The sequence below is a fragment of the Micromesistius poutassou genome (assembly GCF_964030765.1).
Source record: "Micromesistius poutassou genome assembly, chromosome: 9".
Taxonomy (NCBI): domain Eukaryota; kingdom Metazoa; phylum Chordata; class Actinopteri; order Gadiformes; family Gadidae; genus Micromesistius; species Micromesistius poutassou.
Window position 1 is genome coordinate 5,953,225 of NC_140279.1, and position 23,242 is coordinate 5,976,466.

General features: G+C 42.8%; 1 pseudogene across 1 annotated transcript; it reads left to right on the forward strand.

Annotated features, from left to right (window-relative positions):
- Window positions 1-525: 525 nt before the first annotated feature.
- LOC311353639 lies at window positions 526-13,763 on the forward strand (annotated as a pseudogene). Its single transcript has 2 exons — window positions 526-1,288; window positions 13,749-13,763. The product of its transcript is annotated as an uncharacterized misc_RNA (transcript).
- Window positions 13,764-23,242: the final 9,479 nt, after the last annotated feature.

Sequence of the window (23,242 nt, forward strand, 5' to 3'; positions counted from 1 at the left end):
AACTATGTGATGGTGGTGCATCCTCCTCCTTCTGGGAACTTCAAGTTCACTGAGAAGGGGCTAGAAGATGGAGCAGTGGTGCTCTGCAGCCATCTAAAAAAAACAAGCGGCAATATGTAATTCCATGTTAACAGCCCTGTGCGCTACCCACCCGGTCGAGGGCTAAAACGTATGAGATGTCACCTGCAGTGTGACTGCCAGCGCTTGTGGCCTATTGCTACATCGAACCATGGCAGGGCACGGTGTGGTGCGCATATGTATTCTTCATATTTATTTTAATGGTGATAAGGTGATAAGAGGCAGCAGAGAGAGATGTCGTGTTTCCCAAAGCTCCGCTAGACAGTGGCAAAAACTACTTAATTCATCGTTCAGGTCTACTTTATTTTATTTTATTTCATGATCATAACACTTTAGAATATATCATTTGTTTCCGTCAACCTCCATTGCTCGATTCAACAATACATTTTGGCACTTTGACTACCGGATCAGACCGCAGCAAAAGCCTTGGACTTTCCTATCGCCAACATGCCTCTGTACTGATGTCTCAGGCACGGAGACTGGGAAATGCACAGACTGCACCAAACTGCAACAGACAGTGGCTTTATTTGAAACGAGGCTAGCAGCATTAGAAAAGTGCAAAGGACTCCTCCAGGATACAGTGCCGATGGGTGAGTTTGCTGAGCTAACTCAGACAAATACACAACAGGATGATCAAAGCTACACTGTATCCTTCCTGAAGCTGGACAAGAGAGAGACAGTTCCAGCTGCCTCTCACTGGCACAGAGTCGGTGCTAAGCCCAAACAACATTCCAAAGTGAATCAACAAGTTCACTCAACACCAAATGCTAAGCTTCCCAAAGCTAAAATCAGCCGGATTAGCCAATCGATGAAGTTTACCATGCCGCTGAAGAACCGGTTCCTGCCACTCCAAGAGTCCACGAACGCGCCTGCCACCCATGCACCGCTAAGCCCCGAGATGCGTCCAGACGGATGGTGTGGACAGAGACCGACCATGACCCTGTCGCCAGAGAGGCCAGCTGCGCATGCATCTGCCACCCGTGCACCCCTGAGCCCTGGGATGTGTCCGGACAGACGGTGGGGACAGAGATGGAACAAGAACCAGTCGCCACGGAGTCGAGCTGTGCATGCATCTGCGACCGCCACATCAAGCCAACAAGGGCCCATCTCACAGAAAGCAGATGAACCAGACACTCAGATTGTAGGAGACTCAACCATAAAGGATATAACCGGTAAGAAGATCAAAACATGCTACTTCCCAGATGTGACGGTAAGTGCTGTCAACCAGAAACTAACCACAATTATATTGGAAAACCCCAAAATCTCACAGGTTATTGTGCAAGCAGGACTATTGTGCATGCAGGAAATTACACTCATTGATCAGTGGACCCATACCAGCAGGTGACAGGGGAATAAACAGATTCAGTCGTCTACTTTCACTGAATACATGGCTTTCAAGAGTCTGCAATGAAAGAGGAAGGGGCTTTATTGACAATTTCAACTTGTTCTGGGGGCACAAATATCTTTTCAGAGCAGATTAGGTTCAAAACTGTTAAGGGATCTTCTCTTCTCGCTCTCCCTAGAGGGGGATTTCATGATCGTTTGAATGAATCAGTTTGCGTCGGTCAGTTCGCCAAGAAGAGTCGTTCATTCGTTCGTTCGTTCGTTCGCATTTTCGGTAGCGGTGAATCATGATTCTCAGTCACTGAGTCGGTCAGACTCGGCTCCTCCCTCGTTCTCGTTCAAATGAATCGCGAATGCACATTCGCGAATTCTGAGTCGGTCAGACTCGGCTCCTCCCTCATTCTCGTTCAAACAAATCGCGAATGCACGTTCTCAGCCGAGTCGGTCAGACTCAGCTCCTCCCTCGTTTTCATTCTCAAACAAATCACGATCGTGCAATGGTGCAAACGGTCAACAATCAACACAACATTAACTAAGTTCCTTTTAGCTGAGGAGTGCTTCATGTTCGGAATCGGGATGTTGTTTCCCGGCTGACTCTCGTGACTTCTCAGTCCTCGAGTCTTCACCACTAAACACAGTCAGTGAACGAACGGCGACTCGTGAGTCAGCGCGACTCAGCGACTAGTGGGTGGAGCTGGGAGTCAAGTTTCGGCGAACGAACGAGACGAATGAGAGCGGCGAATCAGGTCGGTTAGTTCGTTTTAAAGAGTCGTTCGTTCGAACTGATTCGTTTGCGAACGAGCCACCACTAGCTCTCCCACAAATCTACCCTGTCATGCCATGAGAAGAAGCGAGACTACAGCCTCCCCCACACATCTATTGTCCCACTATCTGACACACAGATAGCAGACAGACCACAGACCTTGAAGAGAGACAACAGCCCGCCCGACACCATCGACACCATGCCTTCCCCCTTTGCTGATGCTGGCTTGGCGAGGAAGGCCACCCCCCTCCTCTGCACTCCCCCATCGATGATGACCACCAGCCTCATCTCTCCCATAGCCACAACAACAACTCCAGTTCCACTGTCTCCCCCCTTTATGATTTTCCAGATGAATTTAAGAAACTGAGAAATGTTGGCATCAAACTTGCATCTGCGTCAATGATACCATCCCCACGTCATGACCACAGTCTGATAACATCCAAGCAGAGGATGCCCCAGCCCCCCCCCCCCGTACTGATAGTAGTCCTGATTATTACTGAGACAAAAAAGGTGACACAGCACAATAGAAGTTTTGCATAATCTGCTGAACCCAAGGTTGCCTACATCAAAACATGGCAACTTTTGCATTCCTGCTGTAACCACTAAGAGAGTAAACAAAGGGAAACTTAGATGCACTGCTAACCTCTCAAATCTCATACCTATTCCATCCAAAAATCAACCTTAAAGCCTATCAATAACACCATCAGGATGGGTCTACTTAATGTTTTTAACTGAAACATGGCTAGAACTAAATAACAGTGCAACCGTTCTGATAGAGACAGCTCCTCCCAACTATAACTTTTTTGATGTATGTAGATCTGGAAAAAGAGGTGGAGGGGTTGCTGCTATATTTAAAAATGTATTTCAGGGGAAACAGATGTTATTTGGTGATTTTCCATCATTCGAATACCTTTGTGCTGTATTGAAATGTTTCCCCAGAGTTATCCTATTAATTATTTACAGGCCACCCACATACGCTGAAAATTTATTTGATGACTTTGATGACAGAATTATTGTCTAGCATCTCCACAGACTTTGACTATCTAGTTATAACTGGTGACTTCAATTTTCATACTGATGATTTTAATGATAAGTGTGCAAAAAAACGTTTTACCATTTTGGACACATTTGAAATGTCTCAACATATGAAAGAGGCTACTCATTGTAAGGGGCACACTCTAGACCTGGTTATCACAAAGGGTCTCAATGTTTCAGATCTCTCGGTGACTGATCCTTCACTGTCAGACCATTTCTGTGTTTTCTTTAATATATCTTTTATTCCCGACATACAGACAAAATCAATCAATTACTGTCAAACGGTATATCAATGAACATTCTAATGTACTTTTTTAAAAAGGCCATCTCCTTGCTACCACCTCTCAACCCATGTTCTGCTGATGATCTTTTAGAAAACTTTAATTTGAAAATTTTGAAAGTCATAGATGTCATTGCACCTTATAAGGTTAAAACGATTTCTGGAAAGCAAAAGGCACCCTGGAGAAAAGCTGCTTTTGTAACCAGAAAAAAGAATGCAGGAAGGCTGAATGCATATGGCGTAAAACAAAACTTCATATTCACCATGACATCTATAAAGAGAGCCTCCGTGCCTACAAATTAGTCTTAAAGTGCTAGAGAAACATTTTTCTCCAATATCATTAAAACCTATGCTAATAATGCCAAAACCCTATTTGCAACTGTTGACAGACTGACCAAGCCCCCAACACAAATTCCACCTGACCTTCATTCCACTCAGAAATGCAATGAGTTTGCAGCATTTTATACTGATAAAATTGAAGGCATCAGACGTGCCATCAATGTCTCCACTTTGAACAAAAATGTTGGACTACCACCCTATTCAGGCAAAAGTAATGTGGCAATGACATGCTTTAATGTCATAGACTCTAAAACTCTTGTGGAAACTGTGACACAACTGGAGCCATCCACCTGTTGCCTTGATACTTTACCTACCAACCTCTTTAAGAATGTTTTTGACTGCCTAGCAATAGACATATTGCAAATAGTTAACAACTCTCCAATCAGGCAATTTCCCAAAATCCTTAAAAACCGCAGTTATCAAACCCCTTTTAAAAAAGCGGAGCCTAGATGCCTCTATTATTAACAACTACAGACGAATATCAAATCTACCCAAAATCATTGAGAAAGTTGTCCTCCAGCAACTTAGAGACTTCCTGGCATCAACTGGTTGCTATGATACCTTCCAATCCGGATTCCCTTCACAGCACCGAGACCGCCCTTATTAAAGTTGTAAATGACATCTGTCATACTCTGGCAAAATCTCAATACTAATGCTACTAGACCTCAGTGCTGCATTCGACACTAGACCATACAATACTTTTGGACAGATTAGAAAACTGGGTGGGGCTTTCAGGCACAGTCTTAAATTGGTTTAGGTCCTACCTACAAAATAGGAACTACTTTGTTTCCATTGGCGACTTTGTTTCAGAATCAACAAACGTGACATGTGGAGTCCCACAAGGTTCGATTTTAGGACCCTCTCTATTCAACATCTTCATGCTCCCACTATGGCAAATCATGCAAAATAACAATATTGACCATCACTGCTATGCTGATGACACGCAAATCTATGTATCGCTATAACCAAATGAATATCACCCATAGATCTGTTGTGCCAGTGCATTGAGCAAGTCAAAGACTGGATGTGCTGAAATTTCCTTCAACTAAATGAGGACAAAACCGAGATAATTGTATTTGGTGCTAAAACCGAAAGGCTTAAAGTTATCCAACACCTTCACTCTCTGTCCCTGAAAACCTCAATCAAAGCCAGAAATCTAGGGGTTATCATGGATTCAGATTTACATTTTGACAGTCACATCAAATCAGTTACAAAATCTGCATATTATCACCTTAAAAACGTAGCAAGACTTGAGGAGGAGGGCTCATGTCTACCGAAGACTTACAAAAACTTGTACATGCCTTTATCACTAGCAAGCTTGATTACTGCAATGGTCTTCTTACAGGTCTCCCCAAAAAAACTCTAAGGCAACTACAGCTTGTTCAGAATGCTGCTGCTAGAGTTCTAACAAAGACCAAAAAATTGGAACATATTACACCAATTCTTAAATTGTTACATTGGTTCCCTGTATGTCAGAGAATTGATTTTAAAATCATGTTGCTAACCTATAAATCCCTACATGTTTTAGGGCCAAAATATTTAACTGATATGCTTCCACTACATAAGCCTTCTATGCCACTAAGATCCTCTGAGACCAATCTGTTAATTATCCCCAGAGTCAACAGGAAACTTGGGGAAGCAGGATTTAGTTACTATGCAACAAATAGCTGGAATAAAGTCCCTGAGGATTTAAGACTTGCCCCAACTCTGACAGCTTTTAAAACAAGACTGAAGACTTTTATGTTTGCTTTAGCTTTCTGCTAAATCTTAAATCTACAATGCTTCTATCTATTTTTTATTTCATTTTTTTTAACTTTGCCTTTATTTTCTCCCTTTCTAATATGCATTTTTTTTTTACTTTGCCTTTCTAAAATGTTTCTAAAATGTTTTTTTTAAACTTTGCCTTCATTTTCTATGTATTTCACTTTTTACTTATCTATTATTTTCTTTTATTGTATGACAATGTTTATATGTGAAGCACTTTGAGTCTGCCCTGTGTATGAAAAGTGCTATATGAATAAAGTTGCCTTGCCTACTGAATATATTTGCAAGTGGCGTGCTGAAATATTTTAGATCACTGGCTCATTTATTTTATTTGTTTTGAGGACACATGGCTATCTTTGATATTAGACTGACAAACATTCCCTAAGAGAAATGCATACATTGTTTGAAAGGAGATAAGGTTGGATGCAATGGAAACAATGACATTAACCTTTAAATCCCATAATTATATGAAAGAATGAATAATAACGAATCACGCAGTTGAGAACAATGGCGATGTGTGTCCGACTCAATAACACACACACACACTAAATGTTTTAAGTTTTATATTATAGCCTATGGTAGGATTATATTGATTTGCTTAAGAGACATTTCATATATTTTGTTTGTTTCACACAGACGTAACATACACAATCATATCAACAATAATGAATAAATTGTGTGCAAAAATCTATTTGAGAGACATTTCATGTATTTGGTATATCCCTTCTAAATGTAGGCTATATAATATACACGGACAGAACACGGTTATATTTCACATTGGTGCTGTCATGAGCGATCTCCTTCGCTCCCAGCAAAGCTCTTCTATCTGGGGAAGTGCAACGTTTTTCGCACGGCTGGGGTGGATCAAAACATTCCACATGAGGATATTATTATTAACATAAATCAATTGCCCAGAATGTACATTGTAGGGTGTCGCTACCATGACACTGAGGTGTTTCTTTCACCACTCAGCTGGGAGCCCTGAAATCCACTCAGAGATCTGCATTCAGTGCGGGCTGTGCAATCCATAGCATGCATACACTTTATGGAGGAGGGGTGCGGATATTGTTTACCTCTTCCTTCTCCCAGGGATGGAATTTGGAGTGGAAATACCTGTTGGCACAGCAGTCACATTTTTAAAGACACCTTTCCGACTGCTTTTGCTAAGCTTTTTTTAGTTTTAGTTTTTAGAGGGGAGTGAGTAAAGAAACAGAGGGGGAGCCGCGGAGCGATTGCTGTTGCTGGGGACTTGTTCTGTCATTCAAGACGGTGCCATAATATGTTGGATGGAACACACTGTTTTCATGTATCAATTTACCTCACCTTCCTCTGAAAACAACACAACAACCGCAAATAAAAAACCTCATGCCACAAGCTGCCCTAGAAATGTCAAATGTGTCCTGCATCGAGTGTCCTAAAATCATGATGGGGGAGGGGGGAATTATGCACTGAACAATCCTTCTGGCACAAGTGATCATCCACAAATTATTCCATTCAGATTCACAAGGCGGCTCCTAATTTGAAGAAGTGACACCAATTTCCCACAGGCCACAGTGCACTTGCTTGACAAAAAACCCTGCATCCCACTTTCCTCTATTTACTCTTAAATGCCAATGAGACGTCTTCTATGCTAATCTTGCAGGAGAGAGGGTGGTGGTGGCATTTCATTCTGACCTCCATTTTCAGAGGATCTATCTCTTCCCCACTCTCTTGTTCGCCCCCTCTCTCCCTCATCTCTGACTAAAGCCGTACACAAGTTCACCCTCTTTCTCGCACTCGCCTTGCTCTCTCATATCTTTCTTTCCATCTCTTGCAAACAACCGCGTACGCACACGCATGTGCTCATACTCACACACTCGCAGATACACGCGGGCACATGCAGACACACAGACACACATATTTGCATGCAGGTCATGTGTCATGGTGCGATAGGAAGTTAGGAGGCAGAGGCTGCAGTTCTCATATATTGCCGCTTGCCATCCTCAGTATAGTCCATATACAGTTTGCACCAGTACAGTTTCCACCATAAAGCCTGATTGTTTGCAGCGTTCACATTCTCTTGTGTCTCTCTCACTCACTCTCTCTGTCTAACCCATTCTTTTTTTTTTCATTGCAATTTTGTTTTCTTAAAAGTTGCTCAACTTAAAAGTTATAATTTTAGAGTTTAATTTACAAATTATATAAAGTAATTCTATATATATTATAGAGTGTAGAAAGATATTTTTGCTAACGACAATATTAAGACCAATCATCACCTAGCAACCACACAAAATAGTTGCATTTTTGACGTGTTTTTGTTGTACTAGTCTACTCCATTGATGTCAGGGAACACAGCATGGCTTTAAAATAGGTTTTCGCAAATCGGTTCCCAAAATTAATTATTATAAAATACAGTATTGGCACTCATAAGAAATAATGGAGGCAGTTAAATCCTTTCAGTGGAATGGTATAAATGTTGTCTGGCCATTCTAATGTAGCTGTCAATTGTGCTGCACAGTTGTTGGCATCCATTATGAGAATCGTCTGTTGTGCGCGAGGAAGCTATTGTCAAGGCAGATGCAGAGCTGTCTAGATAGCGCCCATTGCTTAAAATAGATTGCAGGAAGTTTCATCCAGACTGTTAACTGTTGGATTGGTTGACAAAGAGCAACAATGGAGCCCTGAAATCATTTAATTGGGTAGTTTGGCATTTGATTTGGCATTAGATTAGATAGCAATTTTCCACATGGGAGCCACTTGCACACATTTCAGGAATACATAGCTTTATGTACAAATTTCCAGAGCATTGGCCGATAATATAAATTTGGTATACAGTAGTGTTCATTTTGTCACCTATTCTTAATGTAGTCTTAGTCTTGTGCCAAATGTCCTTGTTAGTTTTAATCATATTTAGTCATTCACATATCTTTTTTTGTTAGTCAAGTTTTAGTCGACTAAAAGTCTCGTCATTTTAGTCTAGTTTTAGTCAAAAGAAAACTCAATATATCTTAGTTAAGTTTTAGTCAAAACATTTGTCTTTTTTTTAACAAATAATTTCTGAGATTATTTCTGATAACCATTTCAGTCAAATAGTGTTTCACACATCTCAAATATTGGTTAAATGTCATAATTACCTGACAAAATACACTTGTTGAATGATTTTTGATGAATGCAACTTTGTTAAACGTGTTTATTTTTCAGATTTAAGAGACACATTCACAAATGATGAACTTGTTCTGAACTACAAGCCGTGCATCGCACACATTCCACACGCGTTACACACGTGAAACACAGCATGCGCACACTCACGTGCAGTGACTACCAGGGGCGGAGCGGGGGGGGGGGGGGGGGGGGGTGGCTTTCGGGACTGAAGCCCCGAATCTCACTTCAAAAGCCCCAGATCTTTTTTAAGCTTTTGAAGTTATGACAACCTTGACACCATGCCATCTAGTGGAAAGGACATGCAACAGCATGGATAATACTTAGCTACAAAATCATGGGCCTATTGTTGGCTAACCACAGTGGGCAGACCACTTCTAAAATACAAAAAAGAAAGCAAACAAACAAACAAACAATCCATCTCTGCAATCCTACTTTCAATCTACTGAAAGTTAGTCTCAAATTTGCCATTGTAGTTCACATAAAAATCTCTAGAAGTCAATAGTTAAGTGGTTATTGTTTCTTTCCATTAAATAGAATTGTCTTGAGCAGGCCCTGCAACTGAAAATGTAGGCTATGAATTAGAAGGGATTTAGGATTTGCCAATGTCCAGCAGGTCACCCTAAAATGGACTAGAATGCAGGAAATCACATCTTAGAAATTCAAAATTTTGTGGGGGAGGACCCCCAGAACCCCCTCAGGGCTAAGCCCCGGATGTACACAAAGTCTGGCTCTGCCCCTGGTGACTACTATATGTGACAACGAAATGCAAGCGTGCAATGGAGGATGTTAAGAAGAAATTGGCATCGGGAGAGTTTAAAACGATCGAAAATCAAGGAAAGTCTACTGTGTGGAAGTATTATAAAGTTATGATTGTGCTCGCAGTTAACGTGCGTTTGTTGCAATCAGTTGACAATTCCAAAATGCCTTGCATTTGTTTTATAAAGGTGTGTTTTAATGGTACAAACGTAAACGTGTCATTACTAGTGTGAGAAAAATTTTACTTTAACTGTGTCAGGCTTTACTTCTCTGTCGGACACGGGCCGGGCTCGGACAGAAAAATGCGGCCTGTTCCGTGCTCTAGCTGGCAGCAACAGTACGAATTCATTCAGAATATTTTAAAGGCGTAACAGCTGAATATTTTATCTCATGAAAAAGTAGAGACGATTGTAGATGAAAATGGAGAGAGATTTTATCTTAGTTTTTATTTTATGCAAAACATTTTACTCGTCTTTTTTCGTCAACAATAATGCATGTTAATTTAGTCTTAGTCAGCGTTTTTGGACATTGGTGCAGTCTCGTCATCGTCTCGTCTTAGTCATGGAAAAAAAGGTTGACGAACACATTTAGTCTTGTCTCGTCTGACGAAATTAACACTAATATATAGATAACAAAATACGTCTCGCACATGACTAATTGTACGTACAAATGCAAGTCGTGAAAACTGTATCGTGCGGGATGGGGCAGAAGTCGGGCATTGCAAGGACATAATATATTCTTAATTAAAGTATTGGCTGCAGAAGTATCCGGTCGAAGAAAAAATAAATAAAGAACATATAAACCTGATATTTGCCCAATAAGGCAGTGTAGGCATTCAATACATTTGTAGTCAATGATTGTAGGCCCATATGTAAGGCCCATATGTATTTTCCAATTAGTCGGATGAAGCGACTCATAAGCAAACCCATAATTTCCCAACGTGCCAGATTTACTTTTACAGCATGTAGATACATTTGAGGAAACAAACATGAATGAAATGAAGAAACTTTCTGTCACCATCCGCCATGGATGGAGATGGAGATTCACAGTGAAAAGACCCAGAAATGTGCTGTGCAGCAATCTCTTCACTTGAGCTATCTCAGCACTTTTAGCCACCCATCTGTATAAACTCAGTGTGCTCATTTTCATCATGTCTGGCTGGGATGGGATTAAATGAGTCTACATGGGATGAGCATGCAGATTGGACGGCTGGAAGTGGCAGTGGAGGTGATGGTGGTTCAGTGTGAAATCCAATTTGAGATCTTGGGTATTGGCAAAAAAGGAAAAAATATATATTTTTGACATTTGAATAACATACCGGCAGGAGGAAGAACTTGCCATTATCAACAAGCGTAGCAAGCAAGCTGAAAATGCAACGTGAATGTTGGGCACCAAGTCACCAAAGGCTGACTGCTGCAAGGTTGCAGTTTGATTGTGGTTCATTATGAATGCTCTTTTAGTGCTATAATGACGTTGCTTTGGCTGCGTAATATTATTCAAACTAGAGCCCAAAAACTGCCTTCTCCAGGGGGGAAAATCCAACCAGGCTTCAGATTAGTTCAAGGGCTCCTATAAGAAATAAGCCTTTATTAATGGAAAGCCATAGATTCCTTTTTTGTGCTAATTTTCATACTTTCTGAGAGCATTAGAAAATGCGAGTATAGCAGCTTGAAAGAAGAATCTCAATATAGAATTATAATGACACTTCAGTGACTGGTGAGCCATGACTCCTTACTGTGTTACTGGGAAACCCAGAGAGAACAGCCCAGGATAAATTTTAATTTGGATGAGTTTTGTGCCCTTCTTGAATATGACATTTAACGGGAAGAGCCAATGCAATTTCCCACTCTCTTGTGTAGGTGCGTGCAGTACAAAATGCACATAGATGGTAAAAATGCCCCATACATCCGATCTGATCTCGTCCCTGTAAAACATCTACTATTAGCTTTCCTGTCATCCTCATTTCGTTAACCGCATTTCATGTTCTCTGACGTCTTGGATGCATGTAATCTTAATGAGCAGCCTGCACGCCCGGAAAGACGAGAATGAACGAACAGGGGAGCTAGATGTAGAAAATGAGAGGAGAGAACGAGAGACGGAGAATTCAAGTAACAAACGAGGGTGACCAATCGCTTGATGGATGGTCCAAAAAAAAGCTACCAATCTCAAGCTGCCTGCAGTCATGGAGGAAACAGCGGGCCTCTCTGTCTGCTGATCTGCATAAGGGTTAGAGGCAAGGGCAAAGCCTGCACTCTGTTGTTCATTTAAAGGATCCCAGAGAGGCAGGGAGCTACACACCAAACCCACACTCGCAAATGCACACACACAGTGGGTGTATGTATCTGTTATGTATTACAAATGGTTGGTTTTGTATTTTGTTTTGTAATGGGTTTGTTTTTTTGCATGCATTTTGAAGACCCTGTGCATGTGCACAGCAAATGTCCACCTGGTGCAAATAACTTTAAGTAACATTATTTTCTATTTCACACACACACACACACACACACACACACACACACACACACACAGAAAAGGCCCACAAAAGCCAAGAGACAGATTGATTATTTGTTTTTCAATGAACCTGTAGTTGGAGTAGAGCAGCTGAATGGCATGCAACACACTGTGCCCTTTAATCAAGTCCAGTTTCTTGGTGCAGCGCCACTCTCTCTCACACACACACACACACCCACACCCACACACACACACACACACACAGGATGTGGGTCTGTAGAGGGCAGCTTCCAGTGATTACTGGATCTTTGTGGGAAATATAGATCAACCCCATCCATAAATACAAATTATTAATAAAATAGAGATCGGATTTGAGTTCAGAAGTTTTGGTATCCATTAAATAAGGTAACAGGAAGTGCTGTTCAGCTTTCTCAAACCCTTCCATGTTTCAAAGCTGTGTTGCAGTCTTACAATTATTCTATTTTTCTTCCCAGAGAGCGAACAATGCCTTGTAGAAGGTTGTGAGGATACAACACATCTAGACACATTTAAAGACAGCCACAGCCACATCTTCCTTTAAGGTTCAGGACAGCTATGGATATACAGAATACATGCATGCACGCACACACCCATGCACACACCCCCACACCACCCACACACACACACACACACACACACAGTTCCCTAAGTATGTTTTGTGAACAAAAGTACTGTGTTTCTAAAATGATTGTCATATTTTGTAGACAGGATGTGCTTGCTGCTGGATCTTAAGTTGCACATCAAAGAGAAAATAGCTTGCTTCTCTCTGTTTCTATCAGCAGGGTTCAAGACAAGTAGTGCAAGAACATTTCCAAAACTGACATTTTATATACATGTATAACTTAATAACAATAAATAAATAAAAATAATTTGGAAAGTGAAAGGCTTTCTATCCTTTGACCGCCTTCCACTTTGCAACCTTTTTTAAACCCTGAATAAAAATACCTGCTGATGACAAACTACCATGGTAGAAGCACATTAATAATTTATAGCAAAGTACAGGAAGCAGGCAGGGTTTGTGAACAGCAATTAGGCTGATTGCTGTGCTTGCATTTCGCACAGGCTATTGTATTGCAGGATATGACTTGATAATCAGTAGTTGCTTTGATAAGTCAGACAAGTTTAATGTAAAGTACTAAATCATCACTGAGATAGTGTCATAATTACTGAGGTTATTAAAACTAATAAAATGTGTGTGTATCGTATACACACTCTGCATATAACACAAGCCAATCAAAGTGAATGTCCAAACAGTCCATCTGTGTGTGGGACATCCTAGACTTGGCAGTATGGGAGTCTTGGGGTGGGCTAAGAGCTTTTCCTGATGAGCATTCGGGCTGATGAGGTTGATGCCTTACTCATTGGGGAACTGCCCATATATGGCAGTAGGAGCACGCATGATCACACACCAGTAAGTGTAGAAAGGTTGCAAGCTCGCTGTTATCAATTTACTACAAAATGTTGCCAGCAAACCATCCATTTTCATGGGTTAATTGTATGCTGTATTTAGGTTCCCTCGTTTCAGCCACCTCCTCCCTGATTGGTCCTCAGATGTCATTGTTTTTGTTCCTTTTTATTTTAGGTCTAATAGTTCTGGATATTTATTAGTCTTCTGTGATCTTCCCACTTGGTTTCAACTATGTGCATGCCCATTCCTTTCAGAAAACCTCTCACAAACATGACAGTTACACATGTGTCATTGTGTGAATACCCCATTAATTTGTGAAACTGTGAAAACCCCTTATGCTTTTCCTACAGAGAATTGAGTGTTGAAACTGGGGCGGATCAATGGGGCGGATCAATGATGACATCATTTTTACTTTGACGTTGATCTTGTTGTGGTCATACTTGTGGTCACATTTGTCATACACAAACACATCTTGCATGCTTTTAGTAGAATAATATTGAAAGAAAGTACCAGGGTGCATACTACTACTATAAAATCCCAGTGTTTGGCCTCTCCTTAAAACCAGCGTGAACCTGGCCAGCGATTGGATCTTGAAGTTTCTTGTAAGTTTGTATGAAAGTTTCTAGACAGAATGGGAAGAGAACAAACTCAGGAAGCAGCACATTTCAGAACATAAAGCACATTTAAGAAAAAAAGAGACAGCGTTTGGACACCAGCAGGCATATTACGCCGGAGATATGGATTCACAAGAACCCATCGACTTTTGCACAGCCGGGATCAAAAGCCGCTGAGTGTCAGGGGCCGCTGGCCCCGAGCCTTTCTCCGGGACACCGTGTGGAGGCCCTAATGAGAGCTATAGGCGTCTCTCTCTCTCTCTCTCTCTCTCTCTCTCTCTCTCTCTCTCTCTCTCTCTCTCTCTCTCTCTCTCTCTCTCTCTCTCTCTCTCTCTCTCTCTCTCTCTCTCTCTCTCTCTCTCTCTCTCTCTCTCTCTCTCTCTCCCCCCTCAGGCTGAGAAGGTGTGACATGGCTGGGGGCGGCGCTGCAGAGTTGGCTGTCAAACATTACACGAGCACTTCACCGCTGGGAAGGAACTAAGTCCAAACAAACAAACTGGAGGAAGATTTAGCATTGCAGCTGTATAGCTAAAGCTGTATAGTGTGTACACACACACACACACACACACACACACACACACACACACACACACACACACACACACACACAAAAAACAAACAGTGATAAGGGAAAGGACACGGCCTAATTAAGGGATTCATGCTGGAAGGAATCGATGCACAATGGGGGCTATTATGGTTCACTCTGCATTTGATTTATTTAAAATGTTTAACCAATCAATAACTTGCTATTTGGACTAATTTTGCACAAATGTTTTTTCAATGATATGTTATATCAATGATCTTCTATCAGAGAGTAACATAGGACATTTGGACATTTGGTTACTTATTGTTATAAGGCACTCAAATAGTATAATTCTGTTGATGTTGATGTATTTTGGAAAAGCACTAATGTGAAGAATACCAATGATTATCTTGATTTGAATTGTATTCAAAAGTTGTGTTTTTGGTATAGTTACCAAGGGTAAACATCAGTTTGATGTTTCAACCTTTTTGGAGGGAAAGTAGTCTAAAAGCGAGGAATAAACTTTATACGATCAATAAGTCAGGGGCTAAAATGTGGGCTGTGATTAAAATATGAATGCTGAACACCTCACATGTAAATTGCTGGTTGCTCAAAATATTGGCTGACACAAGTGATACATCTGCCAAAAGTATGCAGTGTTGCAAAGTGCCCGCTAATTAAAGTATTTCCAGAAAAAAAACAATTTGGGAAATTGATTTTAATGATTGCTAATTTATGTCATCTGAGAGCTGTGGGAGTACAAGGCCTGGATACATGCTGGGTGCTGTCGCTGAGCTGACTCCTGACGCCAAGTAGGGTTCTGAGGAAATGGAGCATGGAGGGTTAGGGGGAGGGGAGGCACTGGAATCTGGTTGGTAGATAACATTATTTATGATCCACTGGCAGGTTAATGGCATGCAACATTTATCGATGTGAGGATGTTTAATTAAGCATACACTCTGACAATCAGCCATTAACATGTTTGCGCTGCGCTTTGGAGTTTGATGGAAATATGCTAAATAATGACGACACGCTCTTAAATATCTCCATCGTACATTTAATGGCACCATTTTAGAAAGAACTATATCCCGTACATACCAAGCTTTTTAAAATATGTATGTGTTCAATGAAGTGCAGTAAAGTGCATTTAAATGCAATACTTGCCCTATTGATAGATATATATATATACATATAAATATATTTTTGCCATCTAGTTTCACGGGCTCCTGTGTTAACCACGCATAGATAGCCTTAGTCAACCGTGTTAAAAGCCCTGGACACTCCTTAACATCCACAAAGTTTAGCTCTACAATTGTAAAACGTTGTCTGTGGTTTACATTTTGAAGTTACATTTTAAGTTTAGCTAAAAGTTTGACTGGTCTTGCGTGAATTCATTTTAATTAGGGTGCTGGTTCTGGCACCGTTGACTGTGCCTTCATGTAATTATTCCTGTTGTACTTTCATTTAGTTCAGCCCCAAGTGCTTCCATCCACATTTCTCAGGGATGAGGGAGGTGTGTCTGGGGGTTTGCCTTGGTTGTGAAATGTTCAGAACACCAGGAGGACGATTGGAATAGCTTAGATAACTACATTCACAAAGGTAGGCCTCTTGTAATGAATCTGTCAGGTGGCCTAAGTGAGGCAATTATGCAAGTGCCTCTGAGACTGACAGCGGACCAGTTGGAGGCCTTCTTTGGCGGTAAACGGAACAGGGTCACACTCCCCCACACCACCAGCCCGGGGTTGGGCTTTTGGCTTGGTGTGAACGGATGTGTCATTACGACGTCGTCAAGACAGGTGTACGGTAACTCACAACGGCAAAGGTGAAAAAAGCTTATTCTTCTGCTGGACTGTCATTTCCCCACACCAGCAACAGCACTCTCGGTTCTGTCCATCTTTTGACCTTTTGGAACGCAACTGCAGATTTCGCAGTCCAAATAATCACATCTCCCCTTGTCCTCTGTAATTAATGCGTTGGCCCTGTTTGCTTTGCGCCATGCTCTTTAGATTATGCATGTGTGGTTTGGTTAAGGAGTGGGATGAGGGAGAAGTATTGACGCTCGGGAGAGGGGGCGGCAGCGTTGTTATTTGCGCGAGGATCAGAGACAGATTATCATATCAAACACCCGAAAAAACATCAGTGAAACAACTCAAGGAACACCGCGCCGCTACCTTGACATCATAGAGTCCTATTGAACATCAAGTGTGTCTGGGTAGATGCAAGCGATGCTGCAATGTAATCCCTCGGTCGCTCCCATTCAGGGCACACAGCGGGCAGCCTTCTGTTTGGTCAACCACACACACACACACACACACACACACACACACACACACACAATTTCCAAGAGGACTTTTAGAGTTTGTTACGATCATTATTCCCAATGGCTGTCATCACAATAGCTCCTACCCCCAAACCCCACCCCTTTTTGCAGGAACGGCCCGGATTTTCGCAGGGTCACATTGCACAGCCATTGATTTCCTTGTCAACTCACGGGACAATAAATGGCGGGGAAACAAAGAGATGGGGAGCACACGTTTTATTGTTGGGCAAAGAGAGGTCCGCCGTCATTATTTACAGTGCTCATCTTCTCCTGCCTTTCTCTTTCCCCGGTTGTAATGCCCATTCAGAGTATATGCACGGCCCACTCCTCTCCAAACCCTACCCCAGCCAATTCCCTCAGCCATTATTCACTCCATTGTTGTTTCTTTCAGATACACTTTCGTGCTGCAGATACGACTTGGGCTGATGGTATCCACCTCCTATAATGAGATTGAGATGGGGCCGGGCTGTGAAGCCATGGCTCTAATAGATCTTTATGCATCGGGTACAGCGGCGTCTGAGAGATTAAAAATAATGTGCCGTGATTTGCTGTTACACACTGAGGCGCGCCCGTCAGATTTTACTATGGCGATCGGACATGGAGCGCACCGGGAACGGGGAATGGTGTAGAGCCCACGAGTTGTGACCTTGTCGACACACAGGCAGGCGTGCACAACCAGACAGACACACAGGCCTAACCAAATGCTGCTCTCATTATTTTGGTGTTCAACCATGTCTCTTTTCTTTTTTTCTTTTTGTCTCCTTTGTATGGTGGGCCAACTGCACACACACACACACACACACACGCACACACACACATGCACAGTAACACACTAAGCTCCGTCATTGTTGAAGAAAACGCTAGACCCTAGTGACACATCGGGACGGAAGAGCAGGGTTGAGCGATTTTATCAGGGAAATTATTAAAAACAAAATAGAGTGTTTTGATCCGTCACGACCTGTGCCTGAACACCACATTTAGCCACGGGTAGCGTCCGTGATTAACAAGGATCCGCAGTGAATCCCGATGAGGCAACTAACGGCGCAGAAACCTGTTTGTCGTATGCAAATATATGCCTCATAATGACCTCGAGTGACTCGGGACCACAATGTCCTCTGACAAGGGAGGAGAGGCAGGGAGGCATAACCCGGGAAGGCAGTGACCCCCCCTGGCTCTCTTCCGGCACCGCCACAGATTGGCGGCACATGGTTGCCAAGGTTGCGGAGGCACTCGGGCAACAGCAAAGGTTATTCCTGGTGCAGTCAGTCGCCGCCTGCATGACTGACAACAAAGGCCCAAGGGCTGGCTTCTCTCAACAAGCATGTCCCCTCACTATTCCATTTGAACAGCGCTTTCCAAGCACAGGCTTGACATTCGTTAGTGTTCACAGGAATATTTTAATGGCATTTTGTTTCTCGAGGAGGGGCGAGCGCCGAGTGCTGATTAAAAGAATGGCAAGAGAAAGTGACTGAACTTAAAAAGCTACTTGGGTCAGGGAAAAAACATGCAATGGCAAAGCTGACTGTCTTTGAGTTGCCGCCGCTGTCACTTTGACCAACTGTAAGTCTTATTAAGCTGACAATACCGTGATGACCTAATCCCCACGGACATGTGGGCGGATCCAGAGAGAAAGAAGGCGAGCAAGGGCACGAGCGGGAAGGAACATCATCGTGAAGTAAGCCAGAAGCTGTTGCAGTGGTCCACACAGTGTCAGAGAGAGAGAGCGAGAGAGAGAGACTTATGACCTTGTAAGTGGTTAGGGCGATCATTTTTGTCAGCATAAAAAAAGGCAGGATATCCTGACTCTGCAATGTCTCAGCCATAATATACCCCCCCGCCGCCCCCCCCCCCCCCCCCCTCCCAAACCCGCCAGCCCAGCACCCCACCCTACCAGCTGCAGCACTGTTGTATGTATTCTGTATGAATGGGAAATTTGTGCGTGTGTGTGTGTGTGTGTGTATATGTTCCTGTGTGTCGGCCCAGGCCTGCGAAGATGAGCACACTCCCTATGGATGGCATATCAAGTGCTCCACTAGAGCTGATGCCGGAGAGAGGGGTTACACAGGGTCAGCATCCAGAGGGGCTCATGGGGTCCCCTGCATCCTGCTGGTCGCTCTGGGGCAGGGAGGGAGGCAGCGAGGGCTGGGTGTGTTGAGGGAACAAAGAAGTCTGTGGTGAAGAACATGATACTATGGCACCAGTGTTCTCCTAAAGACATTCAATGAAGTGAGAAGTCAGAAGTGCAATGAGGATGGCTTTTTGAACTGATGTACAAACGATGCCTGTGGAATGCCCTAAATACTGTGTGTAAATAAATGTTTTAGGGAGGTCTATGAGGTAGGGGAAAGGTTTTCCTTCCTTAAAACGACAACACAAATGGTCAGTGCTTCTGCCTGTTGTTCTTTTTTAACCTAACCGGCATGTTAGTTTTGTATCGACAATGCAGGCTAGCTGTCCTATCTCTGGACTTGATCTAGCAGAGGTTCAATATCTAGGTCATAGGTGTCTTCCCAATTATAAAGTCACAACCCCTCTGTTGAAAACGTACTTGATCTCATATGGTGTGCCCCACAGTGTAGGAGTGATGCAGGCATAGAAAGAATTTTGCATTTATAGTGCACCAAAGCTCCAGAAATAACACAGAACTCACAGGCCACTATTGTCTGAAGCCCTCGAACAGGATTTAGACTTTAACAAACCGCTGTTTCCAGGACATTTCCACCAGCCACAATGAGGGTAGATGTGCCCTGTTGCGGTATCTGCAGGTTGATGATGTGGCTCATTAAGTCAGCCTTGGTGATCCCTGTCCAGTCCTCTCCTGCCTTGGGCTAACATGTCAGCACTTTCTACCCCCCCGCCCCCCCCCTCCCCCACAGACCAGTATAAAGGTCAGATCGCCCAGAGACACACACACAAAAAAACATTTCATTAAACTTTATCACTGAATGTTTCACGTCACCTGCATTTCACATAACACAATGACTTAGACTGTTCCCCTTTTCTGCAAACGATATAATGAATAAAACGAACAAACAAAAAACACCAACTATAAGCCATTTAAACAAAAGATCACGTATCAACTATGTACAGTATTAACATGATAGTAATATGTTTAAATATGTCATCTTATCTGATAATATATTCTTTTTGCCATCCTATAGTGATAACAAAATGTAATCAAAACTGCGAAAAATCTGACCCTGAATCGTACTGTAATAGTAAATCGTCAGTAAATTAGCCATGCTGACGTCAAACTCAAACCTGAACCTCTTTTTGTTGGCCTTGAATCTGCAGCAATATTTCCAAACCTTAACAGAGAGACAACACTGCAGTTTATGGTAAGAAGTACATTTTATTATGCACAGTTTTGTTCTCCTGCAGCAACGATTGTAATTGCCCTCCAGGGATCTGAGATCATCACCGATGGTGCACTGGGCAGCCTTGACCACTAAAGTAAAGGTTCTGCAGGGCCCCCGAAACTTCCTCAGTGGTTTGAAGGTAGAGTTATGGTTGGACGTTGACGCAACGCAATGACCACAAAGTTACTTTGACGCAGTCGTGAACCTGTTTTGATTCTGCATCGGGTTTACGTCACGTTTTACGTTAGCAGGCCAATCACAGCCCTTGCTGCTGTGTCGCCTCGATGCAAAGTTAAAATTTTTGGGAGGCGCAGGCAGTGGCGTATTAAGGTGGTCATTGGCCCCTAGGCTACTATTTGTGTGAGGCCCCCTTACTGATTACTCAAAATAACTTAAAAAAAAGCGTAATTTAGTGTGTGTTCAAGGAAAGCGTTCAAGGAATATTACATTGCCCACACATACAGCACTGAAATGTGCCTGCGCCCATACTGTTGTAAGTATGGTAAAGCGCGTGGCTCACACAGTACACAACACCCTGTTTTAATGAGGCAAAATCACAACATCCTTACAGAGACAGAAATCGAACCGCTATGCAATACTTGAATAAAACAAAGCCATACAAATACAATAAACATAGTAGCAGGCCATAATAACAGCAATAATGCCACAGCAGCACAATGATAAATACATATTCTTACTCTTTAGAAGTTTTTCTGACAGAGAACTCCTTAATGAGGCTGGTAAAATCCAATTTGAGAAGAATATCGCTTTCTATAGACAGATCAGAGAAAGGTGATTCAGTCTGTTTTGGCCCATCGTGGATCTCAGTCTATCTTGAACTAGCGGCAATTTTGAAAAAGTGCGCTATATCGAGTGCTATATCGACAAATGGAAACACTTACGCTTTTCGCTTTATGACATTTTGGTGCTATGCTGTCCAGTAGCCATGACGTAGTAACAAAACTGGCCACATGACCCAGAAATCTATCCAATCAGCTGCTTCATTTTAAAATGTTTCTTGTTATGGGCCAATAGGGGTCACGTTTTTAGCAAATAAGACATTTTTTAAATAGTCTGGCCAATCCAGGGCCCCTTGCAGATGTGGGCCCCTAGGCTGCAGCCTAGGGTAGCCTGTGCGTTAATCCGTGTCTGGGCGCATGTCAGGCTCTTGCGGTGGACGCAAGGAGGATCCGCAAGGATGTAATGGGTCCGGTAAACCTCCTAGCATGCGTCGACGTACAACCATAACTAAGCCTTAAGGAAGTAGAAGCAGCAGCATGCCTCCCCCACCACATGATCAGCATCAGGTCAACTTCTCAGCTATGTTAACAGCAATTATTATTATTATTTGAAGGTTTCCACCCGCTCCACAGGAGCCCCATCTATGGTGAGAGGTCTGCGAGGCTGCAGCTGGTCTCACCTCCTCAATCAGCAAACTCATTTGTCTTACCAACGTTCAGTCAGAGGTTGTTTGTCTGGCACCACAGTGGCAGATTCTTCACCTCTCCATGGTAAGCCCTCTAGTCGCCTACGGAGATCAGACCCACCATAGCTGTATCATCCATAAACTTGACTACATAGTTGGTGGTACACAGTCGTCATATTCACAGTGAATACAGCAGTGGGCTAAGGACACGACCTTGGGGATCACCAGTGTTAAGGGTGATGGAGGAGGAGGTGATGCAGCCTATATTAACCACCTGAGGTCTGCCTTTGAGGAGATGATGGACCCACTGAGGGAGAGATGGAGGCCAAGTTGAGTGAGTCTGGTTGTGAGTCTGGCTGACCTGATGGTGTCAAAGGCAGAGCTGTAGTCTATGATTCCTGCATAGTTGCTCTGCCTCAAGTACAGGTTACAGAGGGTGGTATGAAGGCCATGAGAGATGGTGTCTGGAGTGTTTCAAGGCTGTTGAAGAGCATGGAGTTGATGTAGCCCCTCACCCATCCTTTAAAGCACTTGATGGCTACTGATGTCAGGGCCACTGTGCGTTAAGACTTTGAGGTCAGACATGTCATATGACTTTGGTATAGGGACAATGGTGGACTTTTTATAACCTGTGGGAATAATGGATAATGAGACGGAGAGGATAGAAATAGCCGCAAAGATCTGTACTAGCTGGTCTGCACGGGGACACACCCCGGTCCTGACGCCTTGCTGAGATTAATCCTCCTGAAGGATCTCCTCCCCTTGCATTCCTCACACACGCTGCCATCCATGAGCTGATGGCGATAGCATCAAAACCAGCATAAAAGCTATTAAGTGCGTTGGCAAGGCAGACGACTGCACTCAACGTGGGGGCTTTGGGTTTCTGGTCTGTGATACTCCTGATGGCTGACCTGATAGCTCTGGCATCGGACTGCTCAAGTTGAGTCGCCACCTTATCTCTGTACCTCCTCTTCACTTCTTTGACCGTCAGCAACACCTGGTAGCATGTTGCTTTGTAGTCGTTCATATTCCCGGAAACCAGCACGGCGTTGGAGTCTACAGTGCACATAGAGAGGGACACATACACACACACGCTCACAAACACATACACAGCAGCTCCGCAGATTCTACTGAGCTATTGTTTCCGATGGGTTAATGTGGTTAAATATTTACACTAAAGTTGCCTTCATTGCAGAGGTATTTCAGTAGGAGATATCTCAGCTCTACTAATTCTTAGAATTAGTTCACAGTTGTGTTATTTCATTTGAACGCCAATCTAGTATTGGAGCGAACACAGGTGTATCTCATGATGTTAATTACAGAACCCTAATTAACTTAATGAGCTACACCATTTTCACCCCTGTTACACGCCTTTGATTAAGGTCTTTACTAATTCAAAGAATCAGTTCACAATCTATTATTGGACTCACATAATCCTGTCATATCTATATCCAATTATAGCTTTCTATCTTGTGTGTTTTCCTATATTTCGTTTAAATGTTAGCATATTTCTAAAATTACTCTCTCTCTCTCTCTCTCTCTCTCTCTCTCTCTCTCTCTCTCTCTCTCTCTCTCTCTCTCTCTCTCTCTCTCTCTCTCTCT